The sequence below is a fragment of the Eubalaena glacialis genome, chromosome 1 (assembly GCF_028564815.1).
Source record: "Eubalaena glacialis isolate mEubGla1 chromosome 1, mEubGla1.1.hap2.+ XY, whole genome shotgun sequence".
Lineage (NCBI taxonomy): Eukaryota > Metazoa > Chordata > Mammalia > Artiodactyla > Balaenidae > Eubalaena > Eubalaena glacialis.
This window is the reverse complement of record NC_083716.1, coordinates 92,728,761-92,752,664: the sequence shown is the minus strand read 5'-3', so window position 1 is coordinate 92,752,664 and position 23,904 is coordinate 92,728,761. Positions and strand designations below refer to the sequence as shown.

Genomic DNA, 23,904 nt, shown 5'->3' with positions numbered 1-23,904 from the left:
GGGCCTCGCGGGCCGCACGGACGGCACCCCGGCCTGCGGCGGAGTCTGGGTCCGGGCCAGCCACCACGGGAGCGGCTGGGGTGGCGGCTGCCTTCCAGGGCCGCATTCTGGCCGCATGTCCAGCCAGCTCGGCGGGGAGCGATCCCTCCGGCGCGCTGTGTTGGGAGGGACGTGAGGAGGTGAGGCCTGCAGCGGTGCTCAGCGGGGGCGGAGGCGGCCTCGGCCGCGGGCCACTAAATGTCAAGGCGGAGCGGGAGGCAAAAAAGCCTACAGCACTTGGTATTCCCATGTGGTCTCCCATCCAGGTACGAAACAGGCCAGACCCTGATTAGCTTCCGAGATCAGACGAGGTGTGGTGCGTTCAGGGAGGTGTGGCCGTAGAATGCAGCGGGGGCCACGGTGTGCCTCTTGAGGCTTAGCTTCGCTGGTGCTGGCGACTCACCGCCAGCCCGGCAGCCAACCCTCTCCGGCGCGGCCCTGCCGTCCGCCCAGGCAAGCGACAGGAGGCCTCGAGGGCCCGGGGGTGGTGGAGTTGTGGGCGACTTCGCAGCTCAGGTCAGGCGGGACCCTCCAGGCCTGTAGGCGCTTGGCCCTCCGCCCCAGAGCCGCTCAACGCTCACAGGACTTGGCCCCGGAGGCTTAAGGGCCTGTGGCCCTCGGTCCCTTGTGCATTCCCCACCCTGTCAATCCACACAGTGCTAGGCGCAGCCCAGCCACGGCCTGGCCGGCCCTCCTGCCCGACGGCAGTCGGCCCTTAACCCACTGGGAGCCACCATTGAGCCGGCACGGCCCCTTAGCCCCAGCAAGGCCACCCTTGCCCCCACGCCACCCGCCGAGCACAGGACCCGGCGCCTGGTGTCTAGCCAGCCCAGCGAACCGGTCCCAGCCCCCGCCCCCGCTCCCGCCCCCGGCCGTGGCGAAACGGCGGAGCGTGGGCTTTTTCCGGAGGGAGCTGTGGAGATACACACGGGCAGACAGGGGGCTGCGGCGCGGCTGGGCTCCGGTGGGGGCGGCCAAGTGCAGGTCGAGGGCTTCGTGGGCCGCACGGACGGCACCCCGGCCTGCGGCGGAGTCTGGGTCCGGGCCAGCCACCACGGGAGCGGCTGGGGTGGCGGCTGCCTTCCAGGGCCGCCTTCTGGCCGCCTGGCCGGCCAGGCCGGCGCGGAGCGCCCCCTCTGGCGCGCTGTGGTGGGAGGGGCCGGAGGAGGTGGGGCCTGCAGCGCTGCCCGGCGGGGGCGGGGGCGGGGGCGGAGGCAGCGGCCTCGGCCTCGGCCTCGGCCTCGGCCTAGGCCGCGGGCGACTAAAGGAGAAGGCGGAGCGGGAGGCAAAAAGCCTACAGCACCCGGTATTCCCAGGCGGTCTCCCATCCAAGTACTAACCAGGCCCGACCCTGCTTAGCTTCCGAGATCAGACGAGATCGGGCGCGTTCAGGGTGGTATGGCCGTAGACGTTAAGAGGGGCCCGCGGAGTGCCTCTTGAGGCCCAGCTTCGCTGGCGCTTGCGCCTCCCCGCCAGCCCGGCGGCCAGCCCGCCCCGGCAGGGCCCCGCCGCCCGCCCAGGCAGGGCAACGGCGGCCTCGGGTACCAGGGGGGTGGCGGAGGGTTCGGCGACCTCCCAGCCCAGGGCGGGCGGGACCCACCAAACCGTTCGGCGCTTGGCGCCCCGCCCCAGATCCCGCACGTCGCTCACAGGGACGTGGCCCCGGAGGCTTCAGGGCCCGGGGCCCGCGGTCCCTTGGGCCTCCCCTCTGCCCGCCCACGCGGCGCTAGGCGCAGCCCAGCCGCAGCCCGGGCCGGCCCTCCTGCCCGACGGCAGTCGGCCCTTAACCCACTGGGAGCCACCATTGAGTCGGCACAGCCCCTTAGCCCCAGCAAGGCCACCCTTGCCCCCACGCCACCCGCCGAGCACAGGACCCGGCGCCTTGTGGCCGGCCGGCCCGGAGCACCGGCCCCGGCCCCCGCCCCCGCTCCCGCCCCCGGCCGTGGCGAAACGGCGGAGGGGGGGCTTTTTCCGGAGGGAGCTGTGGAGAGACACACCGGCAGATAGGTGGCTGCGCCGGGGCTGGGCGCTAGTGGGGGCGGCCAGGTGCAGGTCAAGGGGCTCGCGGGCCGCACGGCCGGCACCCCGGCCTGCGGCGGAGTCTGGGTCCGGGCCAGCCACCACGGGAGCGGCTGGGGTGGCGGCTGCCTTCCAGGGCCGCCTTCTGGCCGCCTGGCCGGCCAGGCCGGCGCGGAGCGCCCCCTCTGGCGCGCTGTGGTGGGAGGGGCCGGAGGAGGTGGGGCCTGCAGCGCTGCCCGGCGGGGGCGGAGGCGGCCTCGGCCGCGGGCCACTAAATGTCAAGGCGGAGCGGGAGGCAAAAAAGCCTACAGCACTCGGTATTCCCATGTGGTCTCCCATCCAGGTACGAAACAGGCCAGACCCTGATTAGCTTCCGAGATCAGACGAGGTGTGGTGCGTTCAGGGAGGTGTGGCCGTAGAATGCAGCGGGGGCCACGGTGTGCCTCTTGAGGCTTAGCTTCGCTGGTGCTGGCGACTTACCGCCAGCCCGGCAGCCAACCCTCTCCGGCGCGGCCCTGCCGTCCGCCCAGGCAAGCGACAGGAGGCCTCGAGGGCCCGGGGGTGGTGGAGTTGTGGGCGACTTCGCAGCTCAGGTCAGGCGGGACCCTCCAGGCCTGTAGGCGCTTGGCCCTCCGCCCCAGAGCCGCTCAACGCTCACAGGACTTGGCCCCGGAGGTTTAAGGGCCTGTGGCCCTCGGTCCCTTGTGCATTCCCCACCCTGTCAATCCACACAGTGCTAGGCGCAGCCCAGCCACGGCCTGGCCGGCCCGCCTGCCCAATGGCAGTTGGCCCGAAGCCACTGGGAGCCACCATTGAGCCGGCACGGCCCCTTAGACACAGCAACGCCACCCTTGCCCCCACGCCAACTGCCGAGCAAAGTTCCCGGCGCCTGGTGTCTAGCCAGCCCAGCGAACCGGTCCCAGCCCACGACCCCGCTCCCACTATCGGCCGTGGCGAAGTGGCAAAGGGTGGGCTTTTTCCGGAGGGAGCTGTGGAGAGACACACGGGCAGACAGGGGGCTGCGGCGCGGCTGGGCTCTGGTGGGGGCGGCCAAGTGCAGGTCGAGGGCTTCGTGGGCCGCACGGACGGCACCCCGGCCTGCGGCGGAGTCTGGGTCCGGGCCAGCCACCACGGGAGCGGCTGGGGTGGCGGCTGCCTTCCAGGGCCGCCTTCTGGCCGCCTGGCCGGCCAGGCCGGCGCGGAGCGCCCCCTCTGGCGCGCTGTGGTGGGAGGGGCCGGAGGAGGTGGGGCCTGCAGCGCTGCCCGGCGGGGGCGGGTGCGGGGGCGGAGGCAGCGGCCTCGGCCTCGGCCTCGGCCTCGGCCTAGGCCGCGGGCGACTAAAGGAGAAGGCGGAGCGGGAGGCAAAAAGCCTACAGCACCCGGTATTCCCAGGCGGTCTCCCATCCAAGTACTAACCAGGCCCGACCCTGCTTAGCTTCCGAGATCAGACGAGATCGGGCGCGTTCAGGGTGGTATGGCCGTAGACGTTAAGAGGGGCCCGCGGAGTGCCTCTTGAGGCCCAGCTTCGCTGGCGCTTGCGCCTCCCCGCCAGCCCGGCGGCCAGCCCGCCCCGGCAGGGCCCCGCCGCCCGCCCAGGCAGGGCAACGGCGGCCTCGGGTACCAGGGGGGTGGCGGAGGGTTCGGCGACCTCCCAGCCCAGGGCGGGCGGGACCCACCAAACCGTTCGGCGCTTGGCGCCCCGCCCCAGATCCCGCACGTCGCTCACAGGGACGTGGCCCCGGAGGCTTCAGGGCCCGGGGCCCGCGGTCCCTTGGGCCTCCCCTCTGCCCGCCCACGCGGCGCTAGGCGCAGCCCAGCCGCAGCCCGGGCCGGCCCTCCTGCCCGACGGCAGTCGGCCCTTAACCCACTGGGAGCCACCATTGAGTCGGCACGGCCCCTTAGCCCCAGCAAGGCCACCCTTGCCCCCACGCCACCCGCCGAGCACAGGACCCGGCGCCTTGTGGCCGGCCGGCCCGGAGCACCGGCCCCGGCCCCCGCCCCCGCTCCCGCCCCCGGCCGTGGCGAAACGGCGGAGGGGGGGCTTTTTCCGGAGGGAGCTGTGGAGAGACACACCGGCAGATAGGTGGCTGCGCCGGGGCTGGGCGCTGGTGGGGGCGGCCAGGTGCAGGTCAAGGGGCTCGCGGGCCGCACGGCCGGCACCCGGGCCTGAGGCGGAGTCTGGGTTCAGGCCAGCCACCCCGGGAGCGGCTGGGATGCGGCTGCCTTCCAGGGCCGCCTTCTGGCCGCCTGGCCGGCCAGGCAGGCGGAGAGCGCCCCCTCTGGCGCGCTGTGGTGGGAGGGGCCGGAGGAGGTGGGGCCTGCAGCGGTGCCCGGCGGGGGCGGGGGCGGGGGCGGGGGCGGAGGCGGCGGGCGACTAAAGGAGAAGGCGGAGCGGGAGGCAAAAAGCCTACAGCACCCGGTATTCCCAGGCGGTCTCCCATCCAAGTACTAACCAGGCCCGACCCTGCTTAGTTTCCGAGATCAGACGAGATCGGGCGCGTTCAGGGTGGTATGGCCGTAGACGCAGGAGGGGCCCGCGCGGTGCCTCTTGAGGCGCAGCTTCGCTGGCGCCTGCGCCTTACCGCCATGCCGGCGGCCAGCCCTCTCCGGCAGGGCCCTGCCGCCCGCCCAGGCAGGCGACAGGAGGCCTCGGGGACCCGGGGGTGGCGGAGTGGTGGGCCACCTCGCAGCCCAGGGCGGGCGGGACGCTCCAGGCCCGTCGGCGCTTGGCGCCCCGCCGCAGATCCCGCTCGACGCTCACAGGGACGCGGCCCCGGAGGCTTCAGGGCCCGGCGGCCGCGGTCCCTTGGGCATCCCCCCCTGCCCGCCCACGCGGAGTTAGGCGCAGCCCGGCCACGGCCGGGCCGGCCCTCCGGCCGGGCAGCAGCTGGCCCGAAGCCACTGGGAGCCACCATGGAGTGGGCACGGCCCCTTAGCCCCAGCAAGGCCCCCCCTTGCCCCCACGCCGCCCGCCGAGCACAGGACCCCGGCCCTGGTGGCCGGCAGGCCCGGAGAAGCGGCCCCGGCCCCCGCCCCCGCTCCCGCCCCCGGCCGTGGCGAAACGGCGGAGGGGGGGGCTTTTTCCGGAGGGAGCTGTGGAGAGACACACGGGCAGACAGGGGGCTGCGGCGCGGCTGGGCTCCGGTGGGGGCGGCCAAGTGCAGGTCGAGGGCCTCGCGGGCCGCACGGACGGCACCCCGGCCTGCGGCGGAGTCTGGGTCCGGGCCAGCCACCACGGGAGCGGCTGGGGTGGCGGCTGCCTTCCAGGGCCGCCTTCTGGCCGCCTGGCCGGCCAGGCCGGCGCGGAGCGCCCCCTCTGGCGCGCTGTGGTGGGAGGGGCCGGAGGAGGTGGGGCCTGCAGCGCTGCCGGGCGGGGGCGGAGGCGGCCTCGGCCGCGGGCCACTAAATGTCAAGGCGGAGCGGGAGGCAAAAAAGCCTACAGCACTCGGTATTCCCATGTGGTCTCCCATCCAGGTACGAAACAGGCCAGACCCTGATTAGCTTCCGAGATCAGACGAGGTGTGGTGCGTTCAGGGAGGTGTGGCCGTAGAATGCAGCGGGGGCCACGGTGTGCCTCTTGAGGCTTAGCTTCGCTGGTGCTGGCGACTTACCGCCAGCCCGGCAGCCAACCCTCTCCGGCGCGGCCCTGCCGTCCGCCCAGGCAAGCGACAGGAGGCCTCGAGGGCCCGGGGGTGGTGGAGTTGTGGGCGACTTCGCAGCTCAGGTCAGGCGGGACCCTCCAGGTCTGTAGGCGCTTGGCCCTCCGCCCCAGAGCCGCTCAACGCTCACAGGACTTGGCCCCGGAGGTTTAAGGGCCTGTGGCCCTCGGTCCCTTGTGCATTCCCCACACTGTCAATCCACACAGTGCTAGGCGCAGCCCAGCCACGGCCTGGCCGGCCCGCCTGCCCAATGGCAGTTGGCCCGAAGCCACTGGGAGCCACCATTGAGCCGGCACGGCCCCTTAGACACAGCAACGCCACCCTTGCCCCCACGCCAACTGCCGAGCAAAGTTCCCGGCGCCTGGTGTCTAGCCAGCCCAGCGAACCGGTCCCAGCCCACGACCCCGCTCCCACTATCGGCCGTGGCGAAGTGGCAAAGGGTGGGCTTTTTCCGGAGGGAGCTGTGGAGAGACACACGGGCAGACAGGGGGCTGCGGCGCGGCTGGGCTCTGGTGGGGGCGGCCAAGTGCAGGTCGAGGGCTTCGTGGGCCGCACGGACGGCACCCCGGCCTGCGGCGGAGTCTGGGTCCGGGCTAGCCACCACGGGAGCGGCTGGGGTGGCGGCTGCCTTCCAGGGCCGCCTTCTGGCCGCCTGGCCGGCCAGGCCGGCGCGGAGCGCCCCCTCTGGCGCGCTGTGGTGGGAGGGGCCGGAGGAGGTGGGGCCTGCAGCGCTGCCCGGCGGGGGCGGGTGCGGGGGCGGAGGCAGCGGCCTCGGCCTCGGCCTCGGCCTCGGCCTAGGCCGCGGGCGACTAAAGGAGAAGGCGGAGCGGGAGGCAAAAAGCCTACAGCACCCGGTATTCCCAGGCGGTCTCCCATCCAAGTACTAACCAGGCCCGACCCTGCTTAGCTTCCGAGATCAGACGAGATCGGGCGCGTTCAGGGTGGTATGGCCGTAGACGTTAAGAGGGGCCCGCGGAGTGCCTCTTGAGGCCCAGCTTCGCTGGCGCTTGCGCCTCCCCGCCAGCCCGGCGGCCAGCCCGCCCCGGCAGGGCCCCGCCGCCCGCCCAGGCAGGGCAACGGCGGCCTCGGGTACCAGGGGGGTGGCGGAGGGTTCGGCGACCTCCCAGCCCAGGGCGGGCGGGACCCACCAAACCGTTCGGCGCTTGGCGCCCCGCCCCAGATCCCGCACGTCGCTCACAGGGACGTGGCCCCGGAGGCTTCAGGGCCCGGGGCCCGCGGTCCCTTGGGCCTCCCCTCTGCCCGCCCACGCGGCGCTAGGCGCAGCCCAGCCGCAGCCCGGGCCGGCCCTCCTGCCCGACGGCAGTCGGCCCTTAACCCACTGGGAGCCACCATTGAGTCGGCACGGCCCCTTAGCCCCAGCAAGGCCACCCTTGCCCCCACGCCACCCGCCGAGCACAGGACCCGGCGCCTTGTGGCCGGCCGGCCCGGAGCACCGGCCCCGGCCCCCGCCCCCGCTCCCGCCCCCGGCCGTGGCGAAACGGCGGAGGGGGGGCTTTTTCCGGAGGGAGCTGTGGAGAGACACACCGGCAGATAGGTGGCTGCGCCGGGGCTGGGCGCTGGTGGGGGCGGCCAGGTGCAGGTCAAGGGGCTCGCGGGCCGCACGGCCGGCACCCGGGCCTGAGGCGGAGTCTGGGTTCAGGCCAGCCACCCCGGGAGCGGCTGGGATGCGGATGCCTTCCAGGGCCGCCTTCTGGCCGCCTGGCCGGCCAGGCAGGCAGAGAGCGCCCCCTCTGGCGCGCTGTGGTGGGAGGGGCCGGAGGAGGTGGGGCCTGCAGCGGTGCCCGGCGGGGGCGGGGGCGTGGGCGGGGGCGGAGGCGGCGGGCGACTAAAGGAGAAGGCGGAGCGGGAGGCAAAAAGCCTACAGCACCCGGTATTCCGAGGCGGTCTCCCATCCAAGTACTAACCAGGCCCGACCCTGCTTAGCTTCCGAGATCAGACGAGATCGGGCGCGTTCAGGGTGGTATGGCCGTAGACGCAGGAGGGGCCCGCGCGGTGCCTCTTGAGGCCCAGCTTCGCTGGCGCCTGCGCCTTACCGCCATGCCGGCGGCCAGCCCTCTCCGGCAGGGCCCTGCCGCCCGCCCAGGCAGGCGACAGGAGGCCTCGGGGACCCGGGGGTGGCGGAGTGGTGGGCCACCTAAAGCCCAGGGCGGGCGGGACGCTCCAGGCCTGTCGGCGCTTGGCGCCCCGCCGCAGATCCCGCTCGACGCTCACAGGGACGCGGCCCCGGAGGCTTCAGGGCCCGGCGGCCGCGGTCCCTTGGGCATCCCCCCCTGCCCGCCCACGCGGAGTTAGGCGCAGCCCGGCCACGGCCGGGCCGGCCCTCCGGCCGGGCAGCAGCTGGCCCGAAGCCACTGGGAGCCACCATGGAGTGGGCACGGCCCCTTAGCCCCAGCAAGGCCCCCCCTTTCCCCCACGCCGCCCGCCGAGCACAGGACCCTGGCCCTGGTGGCCGGCAGGCCCGGAGAAGCGGCCCCGGCCCCCGCCCCCGCTCCCGCCCCCGGCCGTGGCGAAACGGCGGAGGGGGGGCTTTTTCCGGAGGGAGCTGTGGAGAGACACACGGGCAGACAGGGGGCTGCGGCGCGGCTGGGCTCCGGTGGGGGCGGCCAAGTGCAGGTCGAGGGCCTCGCGGGCCGCACGGACGGCACCCCGGCCTGCGGCGGAGTCTGGGTCCGGGCCAGCCACCACGGGAGCGGCTGGGGTGGCGGCTGCCTTCCAGGGCCGCATTCTGGCCGCATGTCCAGCCAGCTCGGCGGGGAGCGATCCCTCCGGCGCGCTGTGTTGGGAGGGACGTGAGGAGGTGAGGCCTGCAGCGGTGCTCAGCGGGGGCGGAGGCGGCCTCGGCCGCGGGCCACTAAATGTCAAGGCGGAGCGGGAGGCAAAAAAGCCTACAGCACTCGGTATTCCCATGTGGTCTCCCATCCAGGTACGAAACAGGCCAGACCCTGATTAGCTTCCGAGATCAGACGAGGTGTGGTGCGTTCAGGGAGGTGTGGCCGTAGAATGCAGCGGGGGCCACGGTGTGCCTCTTGAGGCTTAGCTTCGCTGGTGCTGGCGACTTACCGCCAGCCCGGCAGCCAACCCTCTCCGGCGCGGCCCTGCCGTCCGCCCAGGCAAGCGACAGGAGGCCTCGAGGGCCCGGGGGTGGTGGAGTTGTGGGCGACTTCGCAGCTCAGGTCAGGCGGGACCCTCCAGGTCTGTAGGCGCTTGGCCCTCCGCCCCAGAGCCGCTCAACGCTCACAGGACTTGGCCCCGGAGGTTTAAGGGCCTGTGGCCCTCGGTCCCTTGTGCATTCCCCACCCTGTCAATCCACACAGTGCTAGGCGCAGCCCAGCCACGGCCTGGCCGGCCCGCCTGCCCAATGGCAGTTGGCCCGAAGCCACTGGGAGCCACCATTGAGCCGGCACGGCCCCTTAGACACAGCAACGCCACCCTTGCCCCCACGCCAACTGCCGAGCAAAGTTCCCGGCGCCTGGTGTCTAGCCAGCCCAGCGAACCGGTCCCAGCCCACGACCCCGCTCCCACTATCGGCCGTGGCGAAGTGGCAAAGGGTGGGCTTTTTCCGGAGGGAGCTGTGGAGAGACACACGGGCAGACAGGGGGCTGCGGCGCGGCTGGGCTCTGGTGGGGGCGGCCAAGTGCAGGTCGAGGGCTTCGTGGGCCGCACGGACGGCACCCCGGCCTGCGGCGGAGTCTGGGTCCGGGCCAGCCACCACGGGAGCGGCTGGGGTGGCGGCTGCCTTCCAGGGCCGCCTTCTGGCCGCCTGGCCGGCCAGGCCGGCGCGGAGCGCCCCCTCTGGCGCGCTGTGGTGGGAGGGGCCGGAGGAGGTGGGGCCTGCAGCGCTGCCCGGCGGGGGCGGGGGCGGGGGCGGAGGCAGCGGCCTCGGCCTCGGCCTCGGCCTCGGCCTAGGCCGCGGGCGACTAAAGGAGAAGGCGGAGCGGGAGGCAAAAAGCCTACAGCACCCGGTATTCCCAGGCGGTCTCCCATCCAAGTACTAACCAGGCCCGACCCTGCTTAGCTTCCGAGATCAGACGAGATCGGGCGCGTTCAGGGTGGTATGGCCGTAGACGTTAAGAGGGGCCCGCGGAGTGCCTCTTGAGGCCCAGCTTCGCTGGCGCTTGCGCCTCCCCGCCAGCCCGGCGGCCAGCCCGCCCCGGCAGGGCCCCGCCGCCCGCCCAGGCAGGGCAACGGCGGCCTCGGGTACCAGGGGGGTGGCGGAGGGTTCGGCGACCTCCCAGCCCAGGGCGGGCGGGACCCACCAAACCGTTCGGCGCTTGGCGCCCCGCCCCAGATCCCGCACGTCGCTCACAGGGACGTGGCCCCGGAGGCTTCAGGGCCCGGGGCCCGCGGTCCCTTGGGCCTCCCCTCTGCCCGCCCACGCGGCGCTAGGCGCAGCCCAGCCGCAGCCCGGGCCGGCCCTCCTGCCCGACGGCAGTCGGCCCTTAACCCACTGGGAGCCACCATTGAGTCGGCACGGCCCCTTAGCCCCAGCAAGGCCACCCTTGCCCCCACGCCACCCGCCGAGCACAGGACCCGGCGCCTTGTGGCCGGCCGGCCCGGAGCACCGGCCCCGGCCCCCGCCCCCGCTCCCGCCCCCGGCCGTGGCGAAACGGCGGAGGGGGGGCTTTTTCCGGAGGGAGCTGTGGAGAGACACACCGGCAGATAGGTGGCTGCGCCGGGGCTGGGCGCTGGTGGGGGCGGCCAGGTGCAGGTCAAGGGGCTCGCGGGCCGCACGGCCGGCACCCGGGCCTGAGGCGGAGTCTGGGTTCAGGCCAGCCACCCCGGGAGCGGCTGGGATGCGGCTGCCTTCCAGGGCCGCCTTCTGGCCGCCTGGCCGGCCAGGCAGGCGGAGAGCGCCCCCTCTGGCGCGCTGTGGTGGGAGGGGCCGGAGGAGGTGGGGCCTGCAGCGGTGCCCGGCGGGGGCGGGGGCGGGGGCGGGGGCGGAGGCGGCGGGCGACTAAAGGAGAAGGCGGAGCGGGAGGCAAAAAGCCTACAGCACCCGGTATTCCCAGGCGGTCTCCCATCCAAGTACTAACCAGGCCCGACCCTGCTTAGTTTCCGAGATCAGACGAGATCGGGCGCGTTCAGGGTGGTATGGCCGTAGACGCAGGAGGGGCCCGCGCGGTGCCTCTTGAGGCGCAGCTTCGCTGGCGCCTGCGCCTTACCGCCATGCCGGCGGCCAGCCCTCTCCGGCAGGGCCCTGCCGCCCGCCCAGGCAGGCGACAGGAGGCCTCGGGGACCCGGGGGTGGCGGAGTGGTGGGCCACCTCGCAGCCCAGGGCGGGCGGGACGCTCCAGGCCCGTCGGCGCTTGGCGCCCCGCCGCAGATCCCGCTCGACGCTCACAGGGACGCGGCCCCGGAGGCTTCAGGGCCCGGCGGCCGCGGTCCCTTGGGCATCCCCCCCTGCCCGCCCACGCGGAGTTAGGCGCAGCCCGGCCACGGCCGGGCCGGCCCTCCGGCCGGGCAGCAGCTGGCCCGAAGCCACTGGGAGCCACCATGGAGTGGGCACGGCCCCTTAGCCCCAGCAAGGCCCCCCCTTGCCCCCACGCCGCCCGCCGAGCACAGGACCCCGGCCCTGGTGGCCGGCAGGCCCGGAGAAGCGGCCCCGGCCCCCGCCCCCGCTCCCGCCCCCGGCCGTGGCGAAACGGCGGAGGGGGGGGCTTTTTCCGGAGGGAGCTGTGGAGAGACACACGGGCAGACAGGGGGCTGCGGCGCGGCTGGGCTCCGGTGGGGGCGGCCAAGTGCAGGTCGAGGGCCTCGCGGGCCGCACGGACGGCACCCCGGCCTGCGGCGGAGTCTGGGTCCGGGCCAGCCACCACGGGAGCGGCTGGGGTGGCGGCTGCCTTCCAGGGCCGCCTTCTGGCCGCCTGGCCGGCCAGGCCGGCGCGGAGCGCCCCCTCTGGCGCGCTGTGGTGGGAGGGGCCGGAGGAGGTGGGGCCTGCAGCGCTGCCGGGCGGGGGCGGAGGCGGCCTCGGCCGCGGGCCACTAAATGTCAAGGCGGAGCGGGAGGCAAAAAAGCCTACAGCACTCGGTATTCCCATGTGGTCTCCCATCCAGGTACGAAACAGGCCAGACCCTGATTAGCTTCCGAGATCAGACGAGGTGTGGTGCGTTCAGGGAGGTGTGGCCGTAGAATGCAGCGGGGGCCACGGTGTGCCTCTTGAGGCTTAGCTTCGCTGGTGCTGGCGACTTACCGCCAGCCCGGCAGCCAACCCTCTCCGGCGCGGCCCTGCCGTCCGCCCAGGCAAGCGACAGGAGGCCTCGAGGGCCCGGGGGTGGTGGAGTTGTGGGCGACTTCGCAGCTCAGGTCAGGCGGGACCCTCCAGGTCTGTAGGCGCTTGGCCCTCCGCCCCAGAGCCGCTCAACGCTCACAGGACTTGGCCCCGGAGGTTTAAGGGCCTGTGGCCCTCGGTCCCTTGTGCATTCCCCACACTGTCAATCCACACAGTGCTAGGCGCAGCCCAGCCACGGCCTGGCCGGCCCGCCTGCCCAATGGCAGTTGGCCCGAAGCCACTGGGAGCCACCATTGAGCCGGCACGGCCCCTTAGACACAGCAACGCCACCCTTGCCCCCACGCCAACTGCCGAGCAAAGTTCCCGGCGCCTGGTGTCTAGCCAGCCCAGCGAACCGGTCCCAGCCCACGACCCCGCTCCCACTATCGGCCGTGGCGAAGTGGCAAAGGGTGGGCTTTTTCCGGAGGGAGCTGTGGAGAGACACACGGGCAGACAGGGGGCTGCGGCGCGGCTGGGCTCTGGTGGGGGCGGCCAAGTGCAGGTCGAGGGCTTCGTGGGCCGCACGGACGGCACCCCGGCCTGCGGCGGAGTCTGGGTCCGGGCTAGCCACCACGGGAGCGGCTGGGGTGGCGGCTGCCTTCCAGGGCCGCCTTCTGGCCGCCTGGCCGGCCAGGCCGGCGCGGAGCGCCCCCTCTGGCGCGCTGTGGTGGGAGGGGCCGGAGGAGGTGGGGCCTGCAGCGCTGCCCGGCGGGGGCGGGTGCGGGGGCGGAGGCAGCGGCCTCGGCCTCGGCCTCGGCCTCGGCCTAGGCCGCGGGCGACTAAAGGAGAAGGCGGAGCGGGAGGCAAAAAGCCTACAGCACCCGGTATTCCCAGGCGGTCTCCCATCCAAGTACTAACCAGGCCCGACCCTGCTTAGCTTCCGAGATCAGACGAGATCGGGCGCGTTCAGGGTGGTATGGCCGTAGACGTTAAGAGGGGCCCGCGGAGTGCCTCTTGAGGCCCAGCTTCGCTGGCGCTTGCGCCTCCCCGCCAGCCCGGCGGCCAGCCCGCCCCGGCAGGGCCCCGCCGCCCGCCCAGGCAGGGCAACGGCGGCCTCGGGTACCAGGGGGGTGGCGGAGGGTTCGGCGACCTCCCAGCCCAGGGCGGGCGGGACCCACCAAACCGTTCGGCGCTTGGCGCCCCGCCCCAGATCCCGCACGTCGCTCACAGGGACGTGGCCCCGGAGGCTTCAGGGCCCGGGGCCCGCGGTCCCTTGGGCCTCCCCTCTGCCCGCCCACGCGGCGCTAGGCGCAGCCCAGCCGCAGCCCGGGCCGGCCCTCCTGCCCGACGGCAGTCGGCCCTTAACCCACTGGGAGCCACCATTGAGTCGGCACGGCCCCTTAGCCCCAGCAAGGCCACCCTTGCCCCCACGCCACCCGCCGAGCACAGGACCCGGCGCCTTGTGGCCGGCCGGCCCGGAGCACCGGCCCCGGCCCCCGCCCCCGCTCCCGCCCCCGGCCGTGGCGAAACGGCGGAGGGGGGGCTTTTTCCGGAGGGAGCTGTGGAGAGACACACCGGCAGATAGGTGGCTGCGCCGGGGCTGGGCGCTGGTGGGGGCGGCCAGGTGCAGGTCAAGGGGCTCGCGGGCCGCACGGCCGGCACCCGGGCCTGAGGCGGAGTCTGGGTTCAGGCCAGCCACCCCGGGAGCGGCTGGGATGCGGATGCCTTCCAGGGCCGCCTTCTGGCCGCCTGGCCGGCCAGGCAGGCAGAGAGCGCCCCCTCTGGCGCGCTGTGGTGGGAGGGGCCGGAGGAGGTGGGGCCTGCAGCGGTGCCCGGCGGGGGCGGGGGCGTGGGCAGGGGCGGAGGCGGCGGGCGACTAAAGGAGAAGGCGGAGCGGGAGGCAAAAAGCCTACAGCACCCGGTATTCCGAGGCGGTCTCCCATCCAAGTACTAACCAGGCCCGACCCTGCTTAGCTTCCGAGATCAGACGAGATCGGGCGCGTTCAGGGTGGTATGGCCGTAGACGCAGGAGGGGCCCGCGCGGTGCCTCTTGAGGCCCAGCTTCGCTGGCGCCTGCGCCTTACCGCCATGCCGGCGGCCAGCCCTCTCCGGCAGGGCCCTGCCGCCCGCCCAGGCAGGCGACAGGAGGCCTCGGGGACCCGGGGGTGGCGGAGTGGTGGGCCACCTAAAGCCCAGGGCGGGCGGGACGCTCCAGGCCTGTCGGCGCTTGGCGCCCCGCCGCAGATCCCGCTCGACGCTCACAGGGACGCGGCCCCGGAGGCTTCAGGGCCCGGCGGCCGCGGTCCCTTGGGCATCCCCCCCTGCCCGCCCACGCGGAGTTAGGCGCAGCCCGGCCACGGCCGGGCCGGCCCTCCGGCCGGGCAGCAGCTGGCCCGAAGCCACTGGGAGCCACCATGGAGTGGGCACGGCCCCTTAGCCCCAGCAAGGCCCCCCCTTTCCCCCACGCCGCCCGCCGAGCACAGGACCCTGGCCCTGGTGGCCGGCAGGCCCGGAGAAGCGGCCCCGGCCCCCGCCCCCGCTCCCGCCCCCGGCCGTGGCGAAACGGCGGAGGGGGGGCTTTTTCCGGAGGGAGCTGTGGAGAGACACACGGGCAGACAGGGGGCTGCGGCGCGGCTGGGCTCCGGTGGGGGCGGCCAAGTGCAGGTCGAGGGCCTCGCGGGCCGCACGGACGGCACCCCGGCCTGCGGCGGAGTCTGGGTCCGGGCCAGCCACCACGGGAGCGGCTGGGGTGGCGGCTGCCTTCCAGGGCCGCATTCTGGCCGCATGTCCAGCCAGCTCGGCGGGGAGCGATCCCTCCGGCGCGCTGTGTTGGGAGGGACGTGAGGAGGTGAGGCCTGCAGCGGTGCTCAGCGGGGGCGGAGGCGGCCTCGGCCGCGGGCCACTAAATGTCAAGGCGGAGCGGGAGGCAAAAAAGCCTACAGCACTCGGTATTCCCATGTGGTCTCCCATCCAGGTACGAAACAGGCCAGACCCTGATTAGCTTCCGAGATCAGACGAGGTGTGGTGCGTTCAGGGAGGTGTGGTCGTAGAATGCAGCGGGGGCCACGGTGTGCCTCTTGAGGCTTAGCTTCGCTGGTGCTGGCGACTTACCGCCAGCCCGGCAGCCAACCCTCTCCGGCGCGGCCCTGCCGTCCGCCCAGGCAAGCGACAGGAGGCCTCGAGGGCCCGGGGGTGGTGGAGTTGTGGGCGACTTCGCAGCTCAGGTCAGGCGGGACCCTCCAGGTCTGTAGGCGCTTGGCCCTCCGCCCCAGAGCCGCTCAACGCTCACAGGACTTGGCCCCGGAGGTTTAAGGGCCTGTGGCCCTCGGTCCCTTGTGCATTCCCCACCCTGTCAATCCACACAGTGCTAGGCGCAGCCCAGCCACGGCCTGGCCGGCCCGCCTGCCCAATGGCAGTTGGCCCGAAGCCACTGGGAGCCACCATTGAGCCGGCACGGCCCCTTAGACACAGCAACGCCACCCTTGCCCCCACGCCAACTGCCGAGCAAAGTTCCCGGCGCCTGGTGTCTAGCCAGCCCAGCGAACCGGTCCCAGCCCACGACCCCGCTCCCACTATCGGCCGTGGCGAAGTGGCAAAGGGTGGGCTTTTTCCGGAGGGAGCTGTGGAGAGACACACGGGCAGACAGGGGGCTGCGGCGCGGCTGGGCTCTGGTGGGGGCGGCCAAGTGCAGGTCGAGGGCTTCGTGGGCCGCACGGACGGCACCCCGGCCTGTGGCGGAGTCTGGGTCCGGGCCAGCCACCACGGGAGCGGCTGGGGTGGCGGCTGCCTTCCAGGGCCGCCTTCTGGCCGCCTGGCCGGCCAGGCCGGCGCGGAGCGCCCCCTCTGGCGCGCTGTGGTGGGAGGGGCCGGAGGAGGTGGGGCCTGCAGCGCTGCCCGGCGGGGGCGGGGGCGGGGGCGGAGGCAGCGGCCTCGGCCTCGGCCTCGGCCTCGGCCTAGGCCGCGGGCGACTAAAGGAGAAGGCGGAGCGGGAGGCAAAAAGCCTACAGCACCCGGTATTCCCAGGCGGTCTCCCATCCAAGTACTAACCAGGCCCGACCCTGCTTAGCTTCCGAGATCAGACGAGATCGGGCGCGTTCAGGGTGGTATGGCCGTAGACGTTAAGAGGGGCCCGCGGAGTGCCTCTTGAGGCCCAGCTTCGCTGGCGCTTGCGCCTCCCCGCCAGCCCGGCGGCCAGCCCGCCCCGGCAGGGCCCCGCCGCCCGCCCAGGCAGGGCAACGGCGGCCTCGGGTACCAGGGGGGTGGCGGAGGGTTCGGCGACCTCCCAGCCCAGGGCGGGCGGGACCCACCAAACCGTTCGGCGCTTGGCGCCCCGCCCCAGATCCCGCACGTCGCTCACAGGGACGTGGCCCCGGAGGCTTCAGGGCCCGGGGCCCGCGGTCCCTTGGGCCTCCCCTCTGCCCGCCCACGCGGCGCTAGGCGCAGCCCAGCCGCAGCCCGGGCCGGCCCTCCTGCCCGACGGCAGTCGGCCCTTAACCCACTGGGAGCCACCATTGAGTCGGCACGGCCCCTTAGCCCCAGCAAGGCCACCCTTGCCCCCACGCCACCCGCCGAGCACAGGACCCGGCGCCTTGTGGCCGGCCGGCCCGGAGCACCGGCCCCGGCCCCCGCCCCCGCTCCCGCCCCCGGCCGTGGCGAAACGGCGGAGGGGGGGCTTTTTCCGGAGGGAGCTGTGGAGAGACACACCGGCAGATAGGTGGCTGCGCCGGGGCTGGGCGCTGGTGGGGGCGGCCAGGTGCAGGTCAAGGGGCTCGCGGGCCGCACGGCCGGCACCCGGGCCTGAGGCGGAGTCTGGGTTCAGGCCAGCCACCCCGGGAGCGGCTGGGATGCGGCTGCCTTCCAGGGCCGCCTTCTGGCCGCCTGGCCGGCCAGGCAGGCGGAGAGCGCCCCCTCTGGCGCGCTGTGGTGGGAGGGGCCGGAGGAGGTGGGGCCTGCAGCGGTGCCCGGCGGGGGCGGGGGCGGGGGCGGGGGCGGAGGCGGCGGGCGACTAAAGGAGAAGGCGGAGCGGGAGGCAAAAAGCCTACAGCACCCGGTATTCCCAGGCGGTCTCCCATCCAAGTACTAACCAGGCCCGACCCTGCTTAGCTTCCGAGATCAGACGAGATCGGACGCGTTCAGGGTGGTATGGCCGTAGACGCAGGAGGGGCCCGCGCGGTGCCTCTTGAGGCGCAGCTTCGCTGGCGCCTGCGCCTTACCGCCATGCCGGCGGCCAGCCCTCTCCGGCAGGGCCCTGCCGCCCGCCCAGGCAGGCGACAGGAGGCCTCGGGGACCCGGGGGTGGCGGAGTGGTGGGCCACCTCGCAGCCCAGGGCGGGCGGGACGCTCCAGGCCCGTCGGCGCTTGGCGCCCCGCCGCAGATCCCGCTCGACGCTCACAGGGACGCGGCCCCGGAGGCTTCAGGGCCCGGCGGCCGCGGTCCCTTGGGCATCCCCCCCTGCCCGCCCACGCGGAGTTAGGCGCAGCCCGGCCACGGCCGGGCCGGCCCTCCGGCCGGGCAGCAGCTGGCCCGAAGCCACTGGGAGCCACCATGGAGTGGGCACGGCCCCTTAGCCCCAGCAAGGCCCCCCCTTGCCCCCACGCCGCCCGCCGAGCACAGGACCCCGGCCCTGGTGGCCGGCAGGCCCGGAGAAGCGGCCCCGGCCCCCGCCCCCGCTCCCGCCCCCGGCCGTGGCGAAACGGCGGAGGGGGGGGCTTTTTCCGGAGGGAGCTGTGGAGAGACACACGGGCAGACAGGGGGCTGCGGCGCGGCTGGGCTCCGGTGGGGGCGGCCAAGTGCAGGTCGAGGGCCTCGCGGGCCGCACGGACGGCACCCCGGCCTGCGGCGGAGTCTGGGTCCGGGCCAGCCACCACGGGAGCGGCTGGGGTGGCGGCTGCCTTCCAGGGCCGCCTTCTGGCCGCCTGGCCGGCCAGGCCGGCGCGGAGCGCCCCCTCTGGCGCGCTGTGGTGGGAGGGGCCGGAGGAGGTGGGGCCTGCAGCGCTGCCCGGCGGGGGCGGAGGCGGCCTCGGCCGCGGGCCACTAAATGTCAAGGCGGAGCGGGAGGCAAAAAAGCCTACAGCACTCGGTATTCCCATGTGGTCTCCCATCCAGGTACGAAACAGGCCAGACCCTGATTAGCTTCCGAGATCAGACGAGGTGTGGTGCGTTCAGGGAGGTGTGGCCGTAGAATGCAGCGGGGGCCACGGTGTGCCTCTTGAGGCTTAGCTTCGCTGGTGCTGGCGACTTACCGCCAGCCCGGCAGCCAACCCTCTCCGGCGCGGCCCTGCCGTCCGCCCAGGCAAGCGACAGGAGGCCTCGAGGGCCCGGGGGTGGTGGAGTTGTGGGCGACTTCGCAGCTCAGGTCAGGCGGGACCCTCCAGGTCTGTAGGCGCTTGGCCCTCCGCCCCAGAGCCGCTCAACGCTCACAGGACTTGGCCCCGGAGGTTTAAGGGCCTGTGGCCCTCGGTCCCTTGTGCATTCCCCACACTGTCAATCCACACAGTGCTAGGCGCAGCCCAGCCACGGCCTGGCCGGCCCGCCTGCCCAATGGCAGTTGGCCCAAAGCCACTGGGAGCCACCATTGAGCCGGCACGGCCCCTTAGACACAGCAACGCCACCCTTGCCCCCACGCCAACTGCCGAGCAAAGTTCCCGGCGCCTGGTGTCTAGCCAGCCCAGCGAACCGGTCCCAGCCCACGACCCCGCTCCCACTATCGGCCGTGGCGAAGTGGCAAAGGGTGGGCTTTTTCCGGAGGGAGCTGTGGAGAGACACACGGGCAGACAGGGGGCTGCGGCGCGGCTGGGCTCTGGTGGGGGCGGCCAAGTGCAGGTCGAGGGCTTCGTGGGCCGCACGGACGGCACCCCGGCCTGCGGCGGAGTCTGGGTCCGGGCCAGCCACCACGGGAGCGGCTGGGGTGGCGGCTGCCTTCCAGGGCCGCCTTCTGGCCGCCTGGCCGGCCAGGCCGGCGCGGAGCGCCCCCTCTGGCGCGCTGTGGTGGGAGGGGCCGGAGGAGGTGGGGCCTGCAGCGCTGCCCGGCGGGGGCGGGTGCGGGGGCGGAGGCAGCGGCCTCGGCCTCGGCCTCGGCCTCGGCCTAGGCCGCGGGCGACTAAAGGAGAAGGCGGAGCGGGAGGCAAAAAGCCTACAGCACCCGGTATTCCCAGGCGGTCTCCCATCCAAGTACTAACCAGGCCCGACCCTGCTTAGCTTCCGAGATCAGACGAGATCGGGCGCGTTCAGGGTGGTATGGCCGTAGACGTTAAGAGGGGCCCGCGGAGTGCCTCTTGAGGCCCAGCTTCGCTGGCGCTTGCGCCTCCCCGCCAGCCCGGCGGCCAGCCCGCCCCGGCAGGGCCCCGCCGCCCGCCCAGGCAGGGCAACGGCGGCCTCGGGTACCAGGGGGGTGGTGGAGGGTTCGGCGACCTCCCAGCCCAGGGCGGGCGGGACCCACCAAACCGTTCGGCGCTTGGCGCCCCGCCCCAGATCCCGCACGTCGCTCACAGGGACGTGGCCCCGGAGGCTTCAGGGCCCGGGGCCCGCGGTCCCTTGGGCCTCCCCTCTGCCCGCCCACGCGGCGCTAGGCGCAGCCCAGCCGCAGCCCGGGCCGGCCCTCCTGCCCGACGGCAGTCGGCCCTTAACCCACTGGGAGCCACCATTGAGTCGGCACGGCCCCTTAGCCCCAGCAAGGCCACCCTTGCCCCCACGCCACCCGCCGAGCACAGGACCCGGCGCCTTGTGGCCGGCCGGCCCGGAGCACCGGCCCCGGCCCCCGCCCCCGCTCCCGCCCCCGGCCGTGGCGAAACGGCGGAGGGGGGGCTTTTTCCGGAGGGAGCTGTGGAGAGACACACCGGCAGATAGGTGGCTGCGCCGGGGCTGGGCGCTGGTGGGGGCGGCCAGGTGCAGGTCAAGGGGCTCGCGGGCCGCACGGCCGGCACCCGGGCCTGAGGCGGTGTCTGGGTTCAGGCCAGCCACCCCTGGAGCGGCTGGGATGCGGCTGCCTTCCAGGGCCGCCTTCTGGCCGCCTGGCCGGCCAGGCAGGCGGAGAGCGCCCCCTCTGGCGCGCTGTGGTGGGAGGGGGCCGGAGGAGGTGGGGCCTGCAGCGGTGCCCGGCGGGGGCGGGGGCGGGGGCGGGGGCGGAGGCGGCGGGCGACTAAAGGAGAAGGCGGAGCGGGAGGCAAAAAGCCTACAGCACCCGGTATTCCCAGGCGGTCTCCCATCCAAGTACTAACCAGGCCCGACCCTGCTTAGCTTCCGAGATCAGACGAGATCGGGCGCGTTCAGGGTGGTATGGCCGTAGACGCAGGAGGGGCCCGCGCGGTGCCTCTTGAGGCGCAGCTTCGCTGGCGCCTGCGCCTTACCGCCATGCCGGCGGCCAGCCCTCTCCGGCAGGGCCCTGCCGCCCGCCCAGGCAGGCGACAGGAGGCCTCGGGGACCCGGGGGTGGCGGAGTGGTGGGCCACCTCGCAGCCCAGGGCGGGCGGGGACGCTCCAGGCCCGTCGGCGCTTGGCGCCCCGCCACAGATCCCGCTCGACGCTCACAGGGACGCGGCCCCGAGGCTTCAGGGCCCGGCGGCCGCGGTCCCTTGGGCATCCCCCCCTGCCCGCCCACGCGGAGTTAGGCGCAGCCCGGCCACGGCCGGGCCGGCCCTCCGGCCGGGCAGCAGCTGGCCCGAAGCCACTGGGAGCCACCATGGAGTGGGCACGGCCCCTTAGCCCCAGCAAGGCCCCCCCCTTGCCCCCACGCCGCCCGCCGAGCACAGGACCCCGGCCCTGGTGGCCGGCAGGCCCGGAGAAGCGGCCCCGGCCCCCGCCCCCGCTCCCGCCCCCGGCCGTGGCGAAACGGCGGAGGGGGGGGCTTTTTCCGGAGGGAGCTGTGGAGAGACACACGGGCAGACAGGGGGCTGCGGCGCGGCTGGGCTCCGGTGGGGGCGGCCAAGTGCAGGTCGAGGGCCTCGCGGGCCGCACGGACGGCACCCCGGCCTGCGGCGGAGTCTGGGTCCGGGCCAGCCACCACGGGAGCGGCTGGGGTGGCGGCTGCCTTCCAGGGCCGCATTCTGGCCGCATGTCCAGCCAGCTCGGCGGGGAGCGATCCCTCCGGCGCGCTGTGTTGGGAGGGACGTGAGGAGGTGAGGCCTGCAGCGGTGCTCAGCGGGGGCGGAGGCGGCCTCGGCCGCGGGCCACTAAATGTCAAGGCGGAGCGGGAGGCAAAAAAGCCTACAGCACTCGGTATTCCCATGTGGTCTCCCATCCAGGTACGAAACAGGCCAGACCCTGATTAGCTTCCGAGATCAGACGAGGTGTGGTGCGTTCAGGGAGGTGTGGCCGTAGAATGCAGCGGGGGCCACGGTGTGCCTCTTGAGGCTTAGCTTCGCTGGTGCTGGCGACTTACCGCCAGCCCGGCAGCCAACCCTCTCCGGCGCGGCCCTGCCGTCCGCCCAGGCAAGCGACAGGAGGCCTCGAGGGCCCGGGGGTGGTGGAGTTGTGGGCGACTTCACAGCTCAGGTCAGGCGGGACCCTCCAGGCCTGTAGGCGCTTGGCCCTCCGCCCCAGAGCCGCTCAACGCTCACAGGACTTGGCCCCGGAGGCTTAAGGGCCTGTGGCCCTCGGTCCCTTGTGCATTCCCCACCTTGTCAATCCACACAGTGCTAGGCGCAGCCACCCACGGCCTGGCCGGCCCGCCTGCCCAACGGCAGTTGGCCCGAAGCCACTGGGAGCCACCATTGAGCCGGCACGGCCCCTTAGACACAGCAACGCCACCCTTGCCCCCACGCCAACTGCCGAGCAAAGTTCCCGGCGCCTGGTGTCTAGCCAGCCCAGCGAACCGGTCCCAGCCCACGACCCCGCTCCCACTATCGGCCGTGGCGAAGTGGCAAAGGGTGGGCTTTTTCCGGAGGGAGCTGTGGAGAGACACACGGGCAGACAGGGTGCTGCGGCGTGGCTGGGCTCTGGTGGGGGCGGCCAAGTGCAGGTCGAGGGCTTCGTGGGCCGCACGGACGGCACCCCGGCCTGCGGCGGAGTCTGGGTCCGGGCCAGCCACCACGGGAGCGGCTGGGGTGGCGGCTGCCTTCCAGGGCCGTCCTTCTGGCCGCCTGGCCGGCCAGGCCGGCGCGGAGCGCCCCCTCTGGCGCGCTGTGGTGGGAGGGGCCGGAGGAGGTGGGGCCTGCAGCGCTGCCCGGCGGGGGCGGAGGCGGCCTCGGCCGCGGGCCACTAAATGTCAAGGCGGAGCGGGAGGCAAAAAAGCCTACAGCACTCGGTATTCCCATGTGGTCTCCCATCCAGGTACGAAACAGGCCAGACCCTGATTAGCTTCCGAGATCAGACGAGGTGTGGTGCGTTCAGGGAGGTGTGGCGTAGAATGCAGCGGGGGCCACGGTGTGCCTCTTGAGGCTTAGCTTCGCTGGTGCTGGCGACTTACCGCCAGCCCGGCAGCCAACCCTCTCCGGCGCGGCCCTGCCGTCCGCCCAGGCAAGCGACAGGAGGCCTCGAGGGCCCGGGGGTGGTGGAGTTGTGGGCGACTTCGCAGCTCAGGTCAGGCGGGACCCTCCAGGTCTGTAGGCGCTTGGCCCTCCGCCCCAGAGCCGCTCAACGCTCACAGGACTTGGCCCCGGAGGTTTAAGGGCCTGTGGCCCTCGGTCCCTTGTGCATTCCCCACCCTGTCAATCCACACAGTGCTAGGCGCAGCCCAGCCACGCCTGGCCGGCCCGCCTGCCCAATGGCAGTTGGCCCGAAGCCACTGGAGCCACCATTGAGCCGGCACGGCCCCTTAGACACAGCAACGCCACCCTTGCCCCCACGCCAACTGCCGAGCAAAGTTCCCGGCGCCTGGTGTCTAGCCAGCCCAGCGAACCGGTCCCAGCCCACGACCCGCTCCCACTATCGGCCGTGGCGAAGTGGCAAAGGGTGGGCTTTTTCCGGAGGGAGCTGTGGAGAGACACACGGGCAGACAGGGGGCTGCGGCGCGGCTGGGCTCTGGTGGGGGCGGCCAAGTGCAGGTCGAGGGCTTCGTGGGCCGCACGGACGGCACCCCGGCCTGCGGCGGAGTCTGGGTCCGGGCCAGCCACCACGGGAGCGGCTGGGGTGGCGGCTGCCTTCAAGGGCCGCCTTCTGGCCGCCTGGCCGGCCAGGCCGGCGCGGAGCGCCCCCTCTGGCGCGCTGTGGTGGGAGGGGCCGGAGGAGGTGGGGCCTGCAGCGGTGCCCGGCGGGGGCGGGGGCGGGGGCGGGGGCGGAGGCGGCGGGCGACTAAAGGAGAAGGCGGAGCGGGAGGCAAAAAGCCTACAGCACCCGGTATTCCCAGGCGGTCTCCCATCCAAGTACTAACCAGGCCCGACCCTGCTTAGCTTCCGAGATCAGACGAGATCGGGCGCGTTCAGGGTGGTATGGCCGTAGACGCAGGAGGGGCCCGCGCGGTGCCTCTTGAGGCCCAGCTTCGCTGGCGCCTGCGCCTTACCGCCATGCCGGCGGCCAGCCCTCTCCGGCAGGGCCCTGCCGCCCCGCCCAGGCAGGCGACAGGAGGCCTCGGGGACCCGGGGGTGGCGGAGTGGTGGGCCACCTCGCAGCCCAGGGCGGGCGGGACGCTCCAGGCCCGTCGGCGCTTGGCGCCCCGCCGCAGATCCCGCTCGACGCTCACAGGGACGCGGCCCCGGAGGCTTCAGGGCCCGGCGGCCGCGGTCCCTTGGGCATCCCCCCCTGCCCGCCCACGCGGAGTTAGGCGCAGCCCGGCCACGGCCGGGCCGGCCCTCCGGCCGGGCAGCAGCTGGCCCGAAGCCACTGGGAGCCACCATGGAGTGGGCACGGCCCCTTAGCCCCAGCAAGGCCCCCCCTTGCCCCCACGCCGCCCGCCGAGCACAGGACCCCGGCCCTGGTGGCCGGCAGGCCCGGAGAAGCGGCCCCGGCCCCCGCCCCCGCTCCCGCCCCCCGGCCGTGGCGAAACGGCGGAGGGGGGGGCTTTTTCCGGAGGGAGCTGTGGAGAGA

The 23,904-nt window shown here is 73.9% G+C and overlaps 14 non-coding genes and 7 pseudogenes across 14 annotated transcripts; all 21 read right to left on the bottom strand.

The window, feature by feature from the left end:
- Nucleotides 1-264: 264 nt before the first annotated feature.
- On the bottom strand, nt 265-383 carry LOC133074763 (5S ribosomal RNA; annotated as a pseudogene).
- A 947-nt stretch (nt 384-1,330) lies between these two features.
- On the bottom strand, nt 1,331-1,449 carry LOC133080528 (5S ribosomal RNA). The gene has a single exon (XR_009698526.1). It is a non-coding gene; the product is annotated as a 5S ribosomal RNA (ribosomal RNA).
- A 911-nt stretch (nt 1,450-2,360) lies between these two features.
- Nucleotides 2,361-2,479, bottom strand: LOC133076258 (5S ribosomal RNA; annotated as a pseudogene).
- A 946-nt stretch (nt 2,480-3,425) lies between these two features.
- Nucleotides 3,426-3,544, bottom strand: LOC133080524 (5S ribosomal RNA). Its single transcript, XR_009698524.1, has one exon. It is a non-coding gene; the product is annotated as a 5S ribosomal RNA (ribosomal RNA).
- Nucleotides 3,545-4,462: 918 nt separating this feature from the next.
- LOC133104536 (5S ribosomal RNA) lies at nt 4,463-4,581 on the bottom strand. The gene has a single exon (XR_009703605.1). It is a non-coding gene; the product is annotated as a 5S ribosomal RNA (ribosomal RNA).
- Nucleotides 4,582-5,491: 910 nt separating this feature from the next.
- LOC133076254 (5S ribosomal RNA) lies at nt 5,492-5,610 on the bottom strand (annotated as a pseudogene).
- A 946-nt stretch (nt 5,611-6,556) lies between these two features.
- Nucleotides 6,557-6,675, bottom strand: LOC133080516 (5S ribosomal RNA). The gene has a single exon (XR_009698521.1). It is a non-coding gene; the product is annotated as a 5S ribosomal RNA (ribosomal RNA).
- A 918-nt stretch (nt 6,676-7,593) lies between these two features.
- Nucleotides 7,594-7,712, bottom strand: LOC133104423 (5S ribosomal RNA). The gene has a single exon (XR_009703569.1). It is a non-coding gene; the product is annotated as a 5S ribosomal RNA (ribosomal RNA).
- A 908-nt stretch (nt 7,713-8,620) lies between these two features.
- Nucleotides 8,621-8,739, bottom strand: LOC133076245 (5S ribosomal RNA; annotated as a pseudogene).
- A 946-nt stretch (nt 8,740-9,685) lies between these two features.
- On the bottom strand, nt 9,686-9,804 carry LOC133080509 (5S ribosomal RNA). The gene has a single exon (XR_009698519.1). It is a non-coding gene; the product is annotated as a 5S ribosomal RNA (ribosomal RNA).
- A 918-nt stretch (nt 9,805-10,722) lies between these two features.
- LOC133104534 (5S ribosomal RNA) lies at nt 10,723-10,841 on the bottom strand. The gene has a single exon (XR_009703604.1). It is a non-coding gene; the product is annotated as a 5S ribosomal RNA (ribosomal RNA).
- A 910-nt stretch (nt 10,842-11,751) lies between these two features.
- On the bottom strand, nt 11,752-11,870 carry LOC133076240 (5S ribosomal RNA; annotated as a pseudogene).
- Nucleotides 11,871-12,816: 946 nt separating this feature from the next.
- Nucleotides 12,817-12,935, bottom strand: LOC133080506 (5S ribosomal RNA). Its single transcript, XR_009698517.1, has one exon. It is a non-coding gene; the product is annotated as a 5S ribosomal RNA (ribosomal RNA).
- A 918-nt stretch (nt 12,936-13,853) lies between these two features.
- On the bottom strand, nt 13,854-13,972 carry LOC133104414 (5S ribosomal RNA). Its single transcript, XR_009703565.1, has one exon. It is a non-coding gene; the product is annotated as a 5S ribosomal RNA (ribosomal RNA).
- Nucleotides 13,973-15,945: 1,973 nt separating this feature from the next.
- On the bottom strand, nt 15,946-16,064 carry LOC133080502 (5S ribosomal RNA). Its single transcript, XR_009698516.1, has one exon. It is a non-coding gene; the product is annotated as a 5S ribosomal RNA (ribosomal RNA).
- A 918-nt stretch (nt 16,065-16,982) lies between these two features.
- On the bottom strand, nt 16,983-17,101 carry LOC133104436 (5S ribosomal RNA). Its single transcript, XR_009703577.1, has one exon. It is a non-coding gene; the product is annotated as a 5S ribosomal RNA (ribosomal RNA).
- A 910-nt stretch (nt 17,102-18,011) lies between these two features.
- Nucleotides 18,012-18,130, bottom strand: LOC133076235 (5S ribosomal RNA; annotated as a pseudogene).
- A 946-nt stretch (nt 18,131-19,076) lies between these two features.
- Nucleotides 19,077-19,195, bottom strand: LOC133080494 (5S ribosomal RNA). The gene has a single exon (XR_009698512.1). It is a non-coding gene; the product is annotated as a 5S ribosomal RNA (ribosomal RNA).
- A 919-nt stretch (nt 19,196-20,114) lies between these two features.
- On the bottom strand, nt 20,115-20,233 carry LOC133080491 (5S ribosomal RNA). The gene has a single exon (XR_009698511.1). It is a non-coding gene; the product is annotated as a 5S ribosomal RNA (ribosomal RNA).
- A 911-nt stretch (nt 20,234-21,144) lies between these two features.
- Nucleotides 21,145-21,263, bottom strand: LOC133076230 (5S ribosomal RNA; annotated as a pseudogene).
- Nucleotides 21,264-23,202: 1,939 nt separating this feature from the next.
- LOC133080485 (5S ribosomal RNA) lies at nt 23,203-23,321 on the bottom strand. Its single transcript, XR_009698508.1, has one exon. It is a non-coding gene; the product is annotated as a 5S ribosomal RNA (ribosomal RNA).
- Nucleotides 23,322-23,904: the final 583 nt, after the last annotated feature.